General features: G+C 31.9%; 2 long non-coding RNA genes across 12 annotated transcripts; both read left to right on the forward strand.

The window, feature by feature from the left end:
- Nucleotides 1-393: 393 nt before the first annotated feature.
- Nucleotides 394-3,488, forward strand: LOC121782470. The gene is made up of 2 exons (XR_006046412.1): nucleotides 394-1,837; nucleotides 3,203-3,488. It is a non-coding gene; the product is annotated as an uncharacterized LOC121782470 (long non-coding RNA).
- Nucleotides 3,489-5,172: 1,684 nt separating this feature from the next.
- LOC121782796 lies at nucleotides 5,173-14,030 on the forward strand. 11 transcript variants are annotated; one of them, XR_006046455.1, is made up of 12 exons: nucleotides 5,173-5,530; nucleotides 5,610-5,708; nucleotides 5,830-7,272; nucleotides 11,258-11,389; nucleotides 11,479-11,547; nucleotides 11,709-11,778; nucleotides 11,857-12,050; nucleotides 12,130-12,198; nucleotides 12,279-12,346; nucleotides 12,840-13,037; nucleotides 13,604-13,678; nucleotides 13,945-14,030. It is a non-coding gene; the product is annotated as an uncharacterized LOC121782796 (long non-coding RNA). The 11 variants fall into 11 exon arrangements; XR_006046457.1 differs by having other exon boundaries at nucleotides 12,843-13,037; XR_006046456.1 differs by lacking the exon at nucleotides 13,604-13,678.
- Nucleotides 14,031-15,926: the final 1,896 nt, after the last annotated feature.

Genomic DNA, 15,926 nt, shown 5'->3' on the forward strand with positions numbered 1-15,926 from the left:
AATACAAAATGACAAAACACTCATTCATCCTATCATGCAATCGGTATGCAAAACATTCTTTTGGGCTAACTCTCTTTCTATTGCCTGAAGAAGTGCTACTCCTTGATAAACCATTTTTTTCACTATATTGATCCCCACCATAAGCGAAAAGCAAAGGATACTGTAATGCAAGATAAGAAGGATGTAGTTCATTAATATGCTACAATCGACCAGATCTTTTCTCAACAATAATATCCCGATCACCCTGTAACGCCCCGAATTTTTTTTTTAAAAAAAAATAAATTTTAATTAGTTCAAATGCGTCGGAAGTCGTAGATAAATTAAATTCTAGAGGTGTGTAGATAGTTTCTTATTATGTGAATTATTCGTTTGTGTGGTGTTTTTTGTTAGAAATAGAGAAAGAATAAAAGAAAAGAAAGAAAGGAAATAAAGAAATAAGAAAAGAAAAAGAAATTGGAAAAGGGAATGAGATTTTTTTTATCTCAATTCCCCACTTACGGGAACCTTCTACACACACCTCTCTCTCTCTTTTCTCTTCACCAATTCCTCAAATTGAGAGATACCCAAAAATCGACCAAAAGGGGAAATCCCCAAATTGAGGAAAACCCTCAATTCCCGTCGCCATCCTCAACTCACCGGAGTTGGCGACTGCCACTGCCACCGTTGGGTCCCCTGCACCTCGATTTCCATCTCCAGAATCAGCCACCGCCGTCGTCTCCTTTGCGGAAAAACGCCGACGCAGCGAGGGGGGGACGGGCAGACGTTGCTCAGCCGCTGTCGCTGAAATTCCGCCGTCGCCGCCGTGGTTAATCAGCCGCTGCTGTTACAGCAGCCCCGAAACACTCCGATTCAACCCGAATCAACTCCGAACAGCCCCGAAATCAACCCGAACATCCACGCACAACCCCGAAAGATAAGTTTCATTACTATTATGTTCCTTTCGCAACTTCAGATTAATCACAACGGGTGTTCAATTGTAATGTTCGGTTTGTCATTGATTGTGTTGTTTGATCGGTGATACTTGTTGATTGAATTATGTGGGAAATCTAACGAAATTATTGGGATGATTAGAGTATATAGTTGGATTATCTTAGATAGTATGTATGTATTTGAAGTATACAAGTAGAAATCTTGTTGCAGTGAAGGAAATTAAGGAAACAGCTACTGTGCCCTGTTCTGGCAGCATGTTACAAGTCCCGTTTAACCAAGTAAACGACCTCATTTTCTTACCAAATTTTAACTGAACATACTTTTATGTGTCTTCTGCCATGTGACCAAAATTCAGCTTCATCCGAGTTCAAATGAATTTATAGTGATTTTTGTAATGAGACTGCCCCTGTTCTGCCAGGTTTGAATAAAACAGACATAAACCCTAAACAAATTAGAATTTGAAGTCCAAAGTTAATCCCCATAAAATAGACAGTCATGGCTTTTATTTTCATCGGGTTACGTTGAATTTCGACTTCGTTGTTGACCAGAATGATTTTTCAAAGTCGGTGCAAATTCTGTAAAATCTTGGGACATGATAAAAGTTGAAATGCTTATGCTTTAACCTTATTTTTGGACTAGTATATGAAGATATATTTCCTAATGTGAAATCTTGAAGGAGAAATAGTTGTTTTTGACTAATCTAATATTTTGTAGTATACATGCATAAATAATAGACAAGAATTATGAAATTAAGTTAGAAAATAATGGTTAACTGTATGAATTTGATACTTTATATGCGAGAGCGAAATATATATTGAAGGGTAATCCTACCCCAGGAAATAACAAGGACAAGGACAAGGAGCAGGAATAAAGGGATTCGTGTGTCAAGGGCGTTTTGGATTTCGAGGTAGTATATTCTACATTAGGTCTTAATTCCTGAATTAAGTTTACGTGATTACATATAGAATATTGTGTGTTAATCGGTGATACATTATGTGATCTATATATTTTGCTTATGACGTGAAATATGTGAATATTGGATATGTAATGATATTGATAGAATTGGAATTTATCTGTTTATTTGATATGAGATGGTGTGAAAGAAGTTGTTGATCTGATATGTTAAAGATTATTGGAAATAAGTAATCTGATGAGAAAATGAATATAAATGTGGTTGGAAGGTAAATGAGATAAATGATATATTACTATGAAATGTATACTTATATGATTTACATGTGAAAATGTCTGATGATGTCTGTGATGATGTCTGATCTGTATGCGTTGATGTGAATGTCGGAAATTGTCAGATATAAAGTATATTTGTTTGTGTTTACGCCCCGTGCTTGAGTGTATTCTGTGGGTACAATTGGCATGCCATAGGACAACAGCGCTGCATTATCTGTGATATCTCGTCTTCTGGATAACCGAAGCGAGGATCGTCTGTTATCTGATGGGCCCCTATCTGATCTGACTGATATACACCCTATGGGTGGTCTGTTCCCGGGATTACCCCTATCTATACACCCTATGGGTGGTCTGTTCCCGGGATTATCTGTTTGTACCCTAATGGGTAGTATGTGCGGCGTCCTCTTGAGGACCATGACCGCGTCTGTATCTGATTCTGTTTTTGATCTGGTCCGCGTACCTTAGTTTGTCACTAAGCACTTAATGGGGGCTATATGTGTTCTGATATGTGAGAACAAGGGTGATTGCTATATGTGTTCTGATATGTGAGAACAAGGGTGATTGTTATATGTGTTATGATATCTGATAATGTGAAACCTCTGTTATAACTCTGATGTATCTGGTATATGAGAGCAGATTTTGTTATATGTGTTTGGATATGTGAAAGCTATATTCTTATGTGAAAAACGATATTATGTGATGCTAAATGATATATTATGATGTTAATGATCCTCTGATGCAAAAAGGGTGAATCTGACATTGTTTGATATGATTTGACGTTGTGTGAAGTTATGATGTTGCTCGACACTAGCAATTGATAATTGATCATGTTTATTGATATATTATGAGATTATATGATTATGCCTTCAGTAAGTCCCAAGAAATCAAAGGAGGAAAGATCAGACTTTTAGTGTTGGTTATTTTGATATGTATATGTTTATGAGAATGTTGGTTCTGGATAATATTCAAGGGTTAATATTGTAAACACATAGGTTGTATAATGTTTACTTAACTCCGGAAATTAGGCTCTAATGTTGAGTATACTACTGGACTTGTTGAAGCTCACCCCTTTCTTTTCCCCCTGCAGATTAGCACTTTCGATTTACGGCTGCTCAAGTCGGGTCACTAGCCAACCTTTTTGTGTTCAGAAAACTCTTTCGGATATGTTAGATGTGGCATGTATATCAAGTGTAATATAGTTAAGACGTTTCATTTACTTCGTTTTCCAGGTTGTATAAATATATATATATATAGGCTTTTAGAAACAGGTTTATGGTCTAATTTTAGATGTCATATAGCAGTTTTTCCGTTTACCAAGGAAAGGAAAATGATATATCTTTGTATAAAAAAAAGAATCAAGGATTTTCTGTTAAGTCCGGATTTGTACCAAAAGGTGACATCACTTATTCGATTATTAAATTAATCGGGTAAGGGGTGTTACACACCCAATGCCTCATCTAAATCACCAACCACAAGAACAACAATCTTAGAAACAGTAGGTAGATTATAAGTCCTACCATCCCTACCTCTCTTGCCAAGGCACCTTAAACTCACATTCGGGAGATTTTCTTGATTAAATTTTTCTTTGACCATTCGGAACGTTTTGATTAAAACATTTTCTTCATCCAACATTTTTTGTATATCAAACACTATTTCTGAATGAAGATTATTAACATCACTTCTCCCCCTGCAAAATTATATATAAATCAAAATAAATGTAGAAAAATTCAAACAAAATAATTTATACATTTTTTATAAATAAAAAAAATAAAAATACCTCACAAACTTTATTCTATTGTTGATCTAATTTTCCGTATCATAAATGTACAACTGAGCAAACTTCGGTTCGCAGCCAACTTCTGGCAATAAACTACCCATTAAATGGTAATTTTGCCCATGCAAACGAAATACAGATGGAGAATTACCAGTATTCACACTATTATCAACTTTACCACCCAATGACGTAAATCCAAACATCGAATTATATGACCGAATATATTTCAAATAGTGAGCACTCTTTGAGTCATTAGAGAACATCAAAAGAGACAATGCTTGAGGCGGAGATAACATATTATGAATCTTGATAATCCCATTCATACAACAACCTGAATATCTTGGATTATGCACATTATTTGGTTTGCCAATACGTCCTCAAACCAAAAGAAAGCACCACAATGTGAACAATTATATAAAGCATCGCCAATATCCAAATATTCTACAAAATAAAAATTCTTCTTTTAATAAAACAGAAATATATTAAAAATTAGAACAAAAGAGAATATTCAAATTATTTTCACAAATAAAACCATCAACGATCAATATTATTAAAATTTTAAATGTTACAAATTTTATACCTCCAACATGATTTACAACAGACGAACAAATGATACTTTCAGATCCCGTGAGCAAAGAAGCTTGATCAACAATAATACCACTCGTAGCTATAGAACTTTGAATAGATTCACCTACATAGGCTACAAATAGTGAAAGCAAAAAAATGATTAGCAACCTTATAACAACGTAGTGTATATAATTAAATTTATAATGTCCTAAATTAACATAATATTAATAAAAATAAAGAGAAAGGACTAATTTCAACCAAATAATAACAGAACTAAAACTATACAACCTTTTAGACATCAAATTATACCACTCCATAAATCTCAAAAATTCATACACAAATGTTATAATATTGAAAAAAGAATTTTACCATTTTAATTTCGATTATGATATGAACAACACTAACACTTTATAGTTTGACACAACTGATCTCCAAATAATTCCAAGAAAAGCTTAACCAAACGATTCCAACCTACAAATTTCAAAAATCTTTATCCTGACCAAACGAATGAATATTTAGTTCTCGTCTACTATTTAGTTATATAGGACAAAAAATAGCCCATAATAAAAATAAGTAGCCCAATAGATATAACTCCACAACCCAATTAAATTATTACATACAAATAACCCAAACAACACAGCCCAACTAAATCAAATCATCTTAATACATAACTATAATTTAATTAAACATAACATTTAACATAGTAAAAGAAATAATATTAACAAAGTCAACTCTCTCTTTCTCTCTCACTCTCCCTCTCTCTATGGAAACCCTAGGATTGGGTAAACGTCGTCGCCTTCATCTTCCTCCGCCAACATGACCCGGACTCCCCTCCGCCACACCTGTTTTCCGACGACCAGAAACCCAAATCCCTACAACAAATCCCCAACCATACAACTTCTAGATAGCACGATTATTTACCCCCATTGCCAAATCTGGAAACGATGAAGAATGAAAATCGGCGGAAACGAAGCTAATCTGATATCAATAAAGGATAGAGAAGCAGGAAGATCGGCAGAATCGACGGAATCTACACTGAAAACCTAAAAGACCGGCGGAAATCAACGATTCAAGGTAATCCAAAACTAAGCGAAAACCCTTCGAAAATACATTTCTCTACACGATTCTCACAAGTTAGTTTAAATTTATGCAGGAATTAGGTTGATTTGATGAAGATTTTGAACGGTATTGAAGTTTCTGAAGAAGAACAGAAGAAGGGCTTGCATAACTGCACAACCCTAAACACGAAGGGGTAATTCAAATCCTCTTCGACATCTAAATCATCAAGTCATTTCTATATAGTGTCTAATTTTATGCATACACTATATCTATGCAATTGTTGAAAATAATGAATTTATAACTTTTTTCAACAGGAAGAATAAAGTACAAAAGCTCAACATAAAGGAAGATGAGACATTCAACTATGCAAAGAAATCCAGAAATAAGAAGATGAGTACCTGAACTTGAATGTGCTAAGTCCTTAGATGGCAAACTCTTGAGTATTGCAGATTTCCTAAGTTTCTTCATTGATAGCTATCTTTTATGTTGGTAACAGAGAGATATTCTAGATTGAAATGACATGAAAGCTCAATGGAAAAGCTAAGATTTAGGAGGTATAGAACCACTTCTAAACCATGATGACCATAATCTGTGCAATGAAATGATGAATTTAGGACATAGAAGAAGTTCAAGAGAACTATAGAAAAGAAAGAAAGAAATCAGAGACAAATGATAAGGGGAATGCAAGAAATTTAAAGAGTTAGAACCACACATAAACCAAGAAGACCCTTCAGTTTATCATGGTTATCAACAGTCTAAACCTGCAAATAGGTTTACAAAAGGCTTCTTGGAAATATTAATGTAGTTTGCTGTAAATTTTACAAAAATGAAATCAAATTAGACTTAAAATAGATGATTTCTATCTGAATGTTCAAAAGTATGAGCTTAAGAGACTCACAAATGCAAACTACTAATATATACACACTAATTTTCATTGAAATATAAGCTTCTTTAACTGATTTGATTGAATGAAATGCTCAATGTTTTGTCTTAGAAATTTCCCAAATATTCAATTAGTAAATGCTAAATGATGTACCATACAGATATTGGACTTCATCTGTGTTTCTACATGTTTCTTAATGTTGCATATTATTCAATTTATTTGAAACAACTGCCTCCCTGTTCAATTCAGAAGCTTAACTATTAAACAACCTCAATCAATAACCTCTGCACTACTTCTAGATAAGAAAACGAAGAAATAAAACCACTAATATAGGACTTGTTAGATGTGTATACATATTTGTTTAGTCACAGATTCACTGATATGGAAGAAATGCACAGATAGATTGCTGCTACTTTCTTTATAACACACACAGTTTTCAAAGAGATTTAAATGGATTCTTCCAAGTGCAAAAAGTTCCAGTCAATTACGTGCATAAAATGGTTGAGTGCATATGCATTCAAGTTTGAAGCAGAATTTAACACTCATTGTTAAAGGTGGAGTTTTCTGATCAACTTCTTAAAATATGTCAAACATATATTCAAAAGGTTTAGTATATCATAACAAAGAAAAAAAACTTCATATCTTTATGTTCTTGCAGTACTACACATTATATGCCATCAATAATCTTTCCTGATAGAGTGTACTAATCTTTTCATTTCTGATTTCAGTAGCTCAAGTGGTGAACAACACTAAAGACATAAGGTTTTGAATGAGGAGAAGCAACCAAGGAAAGAAGTTAAATCTATACTAATCTAAAGTGCAAGTTTGATGAAAAGTCCTTAATGCCCTTTTTGGAGGGAAATTGGAAAGATGGGTATCTTCTATTCAAAAATAATTTTTTAAGGCAAAAATAATTGGACAAATAATAGCCCAATAAAATGTTAACTTCTTGAAGAAGTGTTAAAACACATTTAAATAGTGCACTACCATTAATTTTTTTATAATTAAGTTATTAAATTTATATATTAATTAGCCTTATATTTGAGTTAAATTGGAATTGTGCTAGAGAGTTTAGTTTGTCTTCCATTTATTTAGGTTAAAATTGAGATTTAATCATTTATTGCAATACTTTTTAATGTAAATAGTAGTGTAAATTCTCACATTATTCAAAACAAACAAGATGCATAAAATATTATCGTTATTTTAAGTCGTAGTAGTAATTTACTTTTTATACGTATATGTGGCGGGAAGTAAGAAATTTATTATTTTCAATATAAAAAATTCATTTAGTCTTTGGAAATGTATATCAAGTTATGCTATGGTATGAAATTACAAGAAAGAAATAAACAGTCAACTAAAATGTGATTACTGGATAATACAAATTTTCTAACTTGACTTCTCAAAGAAGTTTTAAATTTATATGATTTAAATTATTCATATATTTAATGTGGATATGTTTAATATTCCATATATTTTTTCAAATTAATTTTTTATAAATTAAGCTATTAAATTTATATTTTAATTTACCTTTTATTTGGATTAATGACTTGCATAGCACTTTCAATAAACATCTTTACTCACACATATTTTCTTTATTTGTATATCTTATTCTAATTAATTCATACTCTTTGACCATTAGTCACACATCTTATTTTTGTCATTAATTTTATTGATTTTACTTCACTTAGATTATAAATTAAAATTGCATAAATGTTTCATTCACTGGGGAGTAGTAAATTCTTCATTTTGAGTGAAACAAGATAAGTACATTTCTGTTTTTTTAAATCTCCATATTTCTTTCAATTCTTATTTTCTATACATTTATTATATTTTATATTCATTATTTGAAACTCTTATGTCCCGTGCATAGCTCGGGTGTTAATACTAGTGGGCATAAAAGGTTAGTTAGAAATAATTCAGAAATATATGCTATAGGATTACAAACAGTAAATTTTATTTTAAAAGTGTTGATAACTAATTTTGCATGATATACTTGCTAATACGAATGCATAAAAAACTTTCACCATCATATTATGATTATAATTCTAAGTCTAGGACTCATAAATTCAAACTGAACTGCTTGCAAAATCAGAGAATAAAGGATGTAATAAGAAGGAAATATCTTGAAAAAGATAAAAAAAAAAAAACCTTCATAAAAATGTCAAATAATATCTAAAAATAAAAAATTGTTCAAAATCTTCCCAACAACATAAGACCAAATGCAAAACTTGAAAACCCCAAAACTGACTTCCTTCAAAAGCCATCAACACCACTAACTTTCTCTTTCTTTTTGGGTTGAACACCACTGACATCATCACATTCTTGAAACTCCAAGTCCAAGCATCTCTTTACAGAGCCTTCAGCAACCCATTCAACACCTTTCCCATTAGTAGCAGTTGAGAAATCAGGAGTTAGAAAAACATTCTGAGAAACCTATAAATACATTAAAATTAAGTTAGCAAAGAGTAAAAAGATTTCTTAGTGAAAAGGCAAAAAACCAAAAACTAAAGTAAAATACCTCATCAACATCAACCCCAAAAGGAAATTCAGAACCTCCAACACACCAATCATTCACATTTATGAGACACCTATCATAAAAATGAAATATCATTTATTTGCACTAAGAAATGTAAAAACAAAATCTGAAATGAATAATGTATATACCTCAGCGATCATTTCCAAAGAGAAGATCAGACAATTTCACATCAGATTCAAAAATCTGTTCACCCAAATCCTTAGGAATATATTTGTCAACCACTTTAGGAATAGTGCACACCTTGTTGACAGTGAATGGGTAGCTCCTATAGTGTTCAATATGATTTTTCAACTGAAGTTTGAACAAAACATTCTGACCAACAACCCTCTCTTCAATCTGATGTGGAACGGAATTAGTAGGAAAAGCCTGCAACAACAGAATCCATATTAGTACTACAGAGTTTGCAAAACTATGCCTCTACAGAATTTAAAAACACAAACCAAACCACCATCTCCAACTAAGTCAGCCACATTTCTTCCTAATAACTGAATACCTTCCCTATCCCACAACGACAAATAAGCGTTGCTGATGTGATCAACAATATTTATAACAAATCTGAACCTACAAAAAAACAACAGAATTTATATTAATTATTTATGCAAACAGTTGAACATAATACATCTATATGTATAAAGATAAATTCAAACTTTGAGTGTCAAACCTTTTAACTGCATAAGAATGAGTCTTGTCACATCCAGTACAGTTATACTTATTGTCCACTTGTCTAACTTTCTTCATGCATGTCTTGCAAGCCAAATAAAACCATTCACCATAATGGCACTCAACTCACTCAATCTTTCCAAACCCCAACATGACCCCTCCTGAAAATCATATCCAGAAAGAAGCTATTGAAATTTCACAAATAAAATTCAAGAAGAGAAATCAATATTGAGGTTAAAAGTCTAAAAATTATTCAATACCTCTAAGGAAGACAAATCCTCAAGGGATTTCAAATAGAGATCATCATATTCTCCTCCAATCCTCTGTCCTTCTTGATTAACAGGAGCAAGATTAAGAAATCTAACATCATCTTTTATCCTAAACCAATTAAAACAGATTTGATAAGTAAGAAATCAAATCCTTAAAGATAAAGAATATAAAACAGTTTTATTCTAAAAATCCAGTCATTAAAGATAACTACCTCCTTCTAAACTGTTTAACTTCATCAACATCAGCATTTATGACAACTTTGGAGGCTTGAAAATTAGTAGAAATTCTTATTTCACCTAATAAATAAACATGTTATTTATAAAAAATAATAGATAACCAATCTTAAGTATGAATTGATACATCTCAATAAAGATAGTTACATCTGAAAAAATTTCTCTTGCAAAACTGAACTATTACTATTGGAATTATCTCTTCACTCTTTTTCAATTCATCCAGATAGAGATCAACATTTGAATCCCATATAGTGCAAAACAGCTTATTATGACTGAAATAAAAGATAAATAGTCGGTGCGGCTAAATAGAATAAAAATCATGATTCAACATATATTCTAAACTTACTTCTCATTTGATATCTCAATCTCAATCAGCCTATATTTGGACTGAGCAATCACTCTTCCAGGGCCAGTTATCACACCAATAACATCTAAAAGTAATACATTAACATTGGCAATCAATTAGATTCAATATATACATAAACTTACAAAAGAAATTATATATAAACAGATAATTAGAATTCAACAAATAACATACCAAAGAAGGATAAATCATCCACTTGTTCAAATTGAGAAATTTCACTGAAAGGATTGAAATCATACATCTTTCTCGGAAATCTGTTATCATTCACCTCAACCATCTCTGTCTTCACATTCCTCAGGAGTCTAAACTGATGATTAGTGGTCTTATTTCTGAGTGAGTTAGGCCTGACAAAGAAGTTTTTTATTAAAAAAACTCCACCTTCTCTAAGATTACAACCAAGATTCGGTAGCAAACCATTAGGAAAAGTGGCCTGAATTCTAGTCCCCTGTAAACAAAAAGATTTCAGCATATGACTCAAACAATAAAACTAACTTATAAATTGTAATAACTAATCATAGACATATATCAGGGATATTTTCCAAATATTATCTACCTTTGAATCATGCAAAATACACTCCAAACTATTGTCATTTTTGTCATCTGGCAAACCTTGATACAAATGAATGCACCTGACTTTAATAGTTGAATTGGTTATTGCCTTGCTAAAATTATTAAAACATGTAACAAAGGGAGCCATTGCTTGGATATCAGACCTGTAAAATGCAATAAAACATTAGTCTACATAGAGGTACTTTCTTTTAAACAACAAATTTGACTATAACTTGTCCAATAACAGCCCTACTGCAGGTATAAAATAGTTACAAAGAGGTATAGACACAACCATTTCAGAAAAAGGGAGTTCTCAATGACAAAAGAGAGGAGACAGAGAAAAGTGGCGAAGAAGAATTTTTACAAACCTAGTAAGAAGGTACATTACAGCAACCAAAATCAAAACCATACTAATATTCTACTGATTTCTCTTGGCAACCAATAACTATAAACTCCATATATATACAGACAAAAAGTAGCAACAGAGGATATGTCATTTAAGAAAGTGAGAGGCAAAGAAGATCTTCTACCAAAATGGTAAGATATTATATCATAACAATCAAAACAGCATAAAATGAAACACTTAGTCTACTGATTTTGAACAACTTTTAGCAAAATGGTAAGACATACATAGATTAAACAATTAGTCAACAAATCTTGTACAACAAGCAATTACAATATATTGTTTACATGTGCAGAAAAATTGGCAGGTCAGCAAGCATATCAGTGAAAGGTTCAGGAAGGCCAAGAAGATATTTCAGCAAAATGGTAATAAAATCAGAGATTAAACACTTAGTCCACTTATCATTCACATCAACCAATAACATATAATCTTCATCTGTGCAGAAAAAGTGAAACAAAAGAAAAGAAAACTGTGACAGCAAGAAGATGCAGTGAAGATGTATCAGCAAAATGGTAAAACATGAAGATCTTAAACACTTAGTCCACTTATCATTCACAGCTGCCACTGAACTGCCACTTTGGTTTATACCTTATCAGTGAGAGGTTCAAGAAGGCCAAGAATGTATTTCACCAAAATGGTAATAAATTCATAGACTAAACACTTAGTGCACTTATCATTCACACCAACCAATAACAATATAATCCTCTTTTGTGCAGAAATAGTGAAAGAGAATGAGAGAAATCTTTGAAGGCAAGAAGATGCCAAGAAGATCTATCAGCAAAATGGTAAAACATTAAGAGCTTAAACACATAATCAACTTATCATTCACAACAATAAATAACAATGAATCCCTTTACTTGCGCAGAAATAAAACAACAAAATGAGAGATAGCAGTGATAGCAAAGGGATGCCTAGAGGTTCTTTCAACAAATTGTAAGACACTCCTACTGATTTTAAAAGAATGAAAGAGAGAAAGAACTACCAAAATCGAGCTTATGAATGCGAGCTGAAGTTGAAGTAAGATTTTAAGAGATTGTAGCTAACTGGTCTGTAAATAGAGTGTGATTAAACATATTTATAGAGGAAGGAGTCCAGCCTGCACTGCACACATGTACAACATACCATATTCCAAAAAAAACAGAATGATTAGGAGAACCTTTCACATATCTCATTTAAAATATATATCAGATAATCTTTAGTAAATATTAAATGATTAAAAAATAATAAAACAGTGTTAAAAATGCATCAGCAATATTAATTAATTCATTACCCGAATTAATGATAAGGAATCTATATAATTGGCAGTTGTGTCTTGAAAAACGAATGAATCAATAAAAGCAATTAATTGAATGGTCCATTTGCCTTGCCCAATAAATGACCTTGCTGATTGGTATTTCCTCTATTTAAACTAACCATATTTTTAAAGAAGTGCAAAGGGGATTCAATACAACCCCAAAAAGCAGCCGCCAGCCACTCTCTCCAAAGGAAAAAGGAAGAGACAAATAGATTGAAATACCCTGCTATCTACACAGAGGCTACAAAAGTTCTAAAAAATAGATCCTTCCATAACAACCTCTTCAAGTCTATAAAGAGAGGGAGCAGGCCAAACGATGCATATCAAAAGGTATTACATTTCATAAATAATACTCTCTTCGTCCCTCTGTAGTAGAGTCGTTTCATTTTGAGCACTCGTTTTGGAAAAATTATAATAAATAGTTAAAGTTGAGAGAAAGTAAAGTAAAAAAGAGAATAATATAGTTAAGAGTCTTCACTATATTATTCTTTCTCTTATTTTACATTTTCTCTATTTTAATTATTTATTATCATTTTTTCAAAACGAGTGCTGAAAATGAAACGCCTCTACTACAGAGGAACGGAGGGAGTATTAGTTTAGATCAATTCCAATAAGTATCTTAACACCCTTTCTATTACAGATTACCAGTCATAAACTCTACCTCTAACAACACTACAATACACCTAACTATCTCCATTTTTATGAACAAGTTATGAACTCATTTAAAGAAGAGAAACAATTCATACATAAAGCCAAAATCAGAAACTACTATCAGCACATTCAAGAATCAGCAAGCTATAGATTAAGGCAGATTCTTTAATTTTCCACACTTCTAACATCACTACAATACACCTAACTATCTCCATTTTTATGAACATGTTATGAACTCATTTAAGGAAGAGAAGCAATCCATACATAAAGCAAAAATCAGCAACAAATATTAGGACATTCAAGAAAAACATACTTCTAAGGTAATTAAATAAATTTCCAGATTTTTTATGTCATGCTCTTCTACACTTCATATGTACAGTAAGATTGAATTGTCAAAATGTTACCATTAATTCCTATACATACTAAGATACATATCATATCCAATTGCTTTCAAGCTATAGATTAAGGAAGCTTCTTTAATTTTCTTATTTGCAGATTTGATATGTTGCAAGATAGATGTATAATTTCAAGAATTTATGTATAATTTCGTATAAATAAATACTAACCTATTATTTATGATTTTCAGGGACAAATTGCATTGGAAACATGTTTAATACCCTAAAAAATTGCTTAGCAACAAAGATATATGTATTTATTAAGCTGTCTCCTCTCTCTCTACCGCTCTCTATCTCTCTCTCTATATATATATGTATGTACTCTTTCACTTTCTCTCACACTCTCTCTCTCTCGTCCCTCCATCTTTCACACCATAAGAACTATGAAACAAAGATAACCAATAGAAACAATTAAATAGATTCAACATATATATTTCTTAGTTATATAACCATAATATTAAATATGAGATTTTATTTGATGGTAGACCTGACCTAATTAAATATTTTACACACACACTTCAGTAAAGCATTGGGAAAATATATTTCTTCTTGATTGTCTCGATTCACAGTTTCAGAGGTGTAAAAATGATATTTTCTAATTTAGTTGAACACATTTTGAGGTACAAATAACAACAATAAAAAAAATACATGGGAACCTCCTCAAAATCCCACCAAAAAGGGTAGCACAGTCATTTCAACCAACTGCCACTTTTAAGTAGTATAAGTTATTGGATGATCACAAAATTAAACAGCAGTAAAAAAAATTTAGTCCCTTAATTATTCTCCTATAAACTAGCCAATATGAAACTTTAATTTTTCACAATTATTCCAAGATTATAAATTGACGAAATAGCATCTAGTATGGTCGCATAGAAATGGAATGCTTATAGAATTAAACGTCTATTTATAAAAAAATGATATTATTTGGTTGAAATCGTCAACATATTGTTGCATAAAAACAAGTCCAAAGTAAATAATTTTGCCACTAATTTTTTAAATTGTTGGATGAATCAGAATATGAGAAGAGATTGGTCTCAGAAATTTGTAAAATTTTTAAATAGTTTGTGTGTTATATGACCATTGATCCATCCTCTAAAATTATTTTTGCCAACCATGTAGATCTAAGTCCTTTTTCCCCAACAATATATTACTCCTACAAGATCTCTTCAACTTATATACACAAAAAAATTACTAGCAGTTAAGAGCATCCGCATCATTGTCTCGATGCGGGCTCGGTCTCGTCTTGGCGAGACGAGACAGCATCGAGATGGCGATGCGGAGTACCCGCATCGTCCCCTCGCATCCCACGTCCCTCTACCTAGAGGGAGCTGGCGAGCTCCCGTTCGTCCGTGACGCCCACTCACGGGCCGGTGAGTGGGCGTCGTTTATATCCGTTGAAAAATATTTTTTTTAATTTTTTTTTAAATTCGGAAAAAACTCGAAAATTAAAAATAATAATAATAATAATAAATTTTCCAAAAATTACTAGCCATTTATAGCCTTTTTTCAAAAAAAAATTTTCCCTATTTTTTAAGTCGCCAATCGCTTCTATAAATATCAAATCATTGCCACAAATTATCCACCATAAAAAAAAACTCTCTATTCTCACTCAAACACTCTATATTATTCATCTCAAAACATTATTCTTCTCCCAAATTTAATTCATTTGGGCAAAATTTGGCAACCGTTAGATGATCATCGCATCACTTTCCATGATTATGCGGTTCAATAAATTGTAAAATTAGGATTTCAATTATGTATTTTTCGTATTTTCGGATGTTGTAATTTTTGTGATTTTTAATGATTTTATGAATTATTAGTATTAATTTAATATTTTATGAAATATTAATTGAATTTGTTGAAAATAAAAAAAAATGAAATTGAATGAATAATTAAGGGATGAGATGGTTATGAGATGGAGGGATAAAGATGGTGTCTCATAATTAGGGACGGGGGCTTGGCCGGCGCCGGATCCATTACCCACGGCTGCCCCTGTTCAGATGCCATTTCTATTGTAGATTTGTAGAGAGAAACTTAATATTTAATATTGAAATATGTAATTTTTATTGTAATTTGAGAAAAAAGAGAAGAATAATTAATAAAATCACTTGAAAATTGATGGATTGCATCGGCGAAGAAGAAACAAAAGAAAACAGTTTTCACAGAACAAGGA

The sequence above is a fragment of the Salvia splendens genome, chromosome 20 (genome assembly GCF_004379255.2).
Source record: "Salvia splendens isolate huo1 chromosome 20, SspV2, whole genome shotgun sequence".
In the NCBI taxonomy this organism is placed as follows: Eukaryota; Viridiplantae; Streptophyta; class Magnoliopsida; order Lamiales; family Lamiaceae; genus Salvia; species Salvia splendens.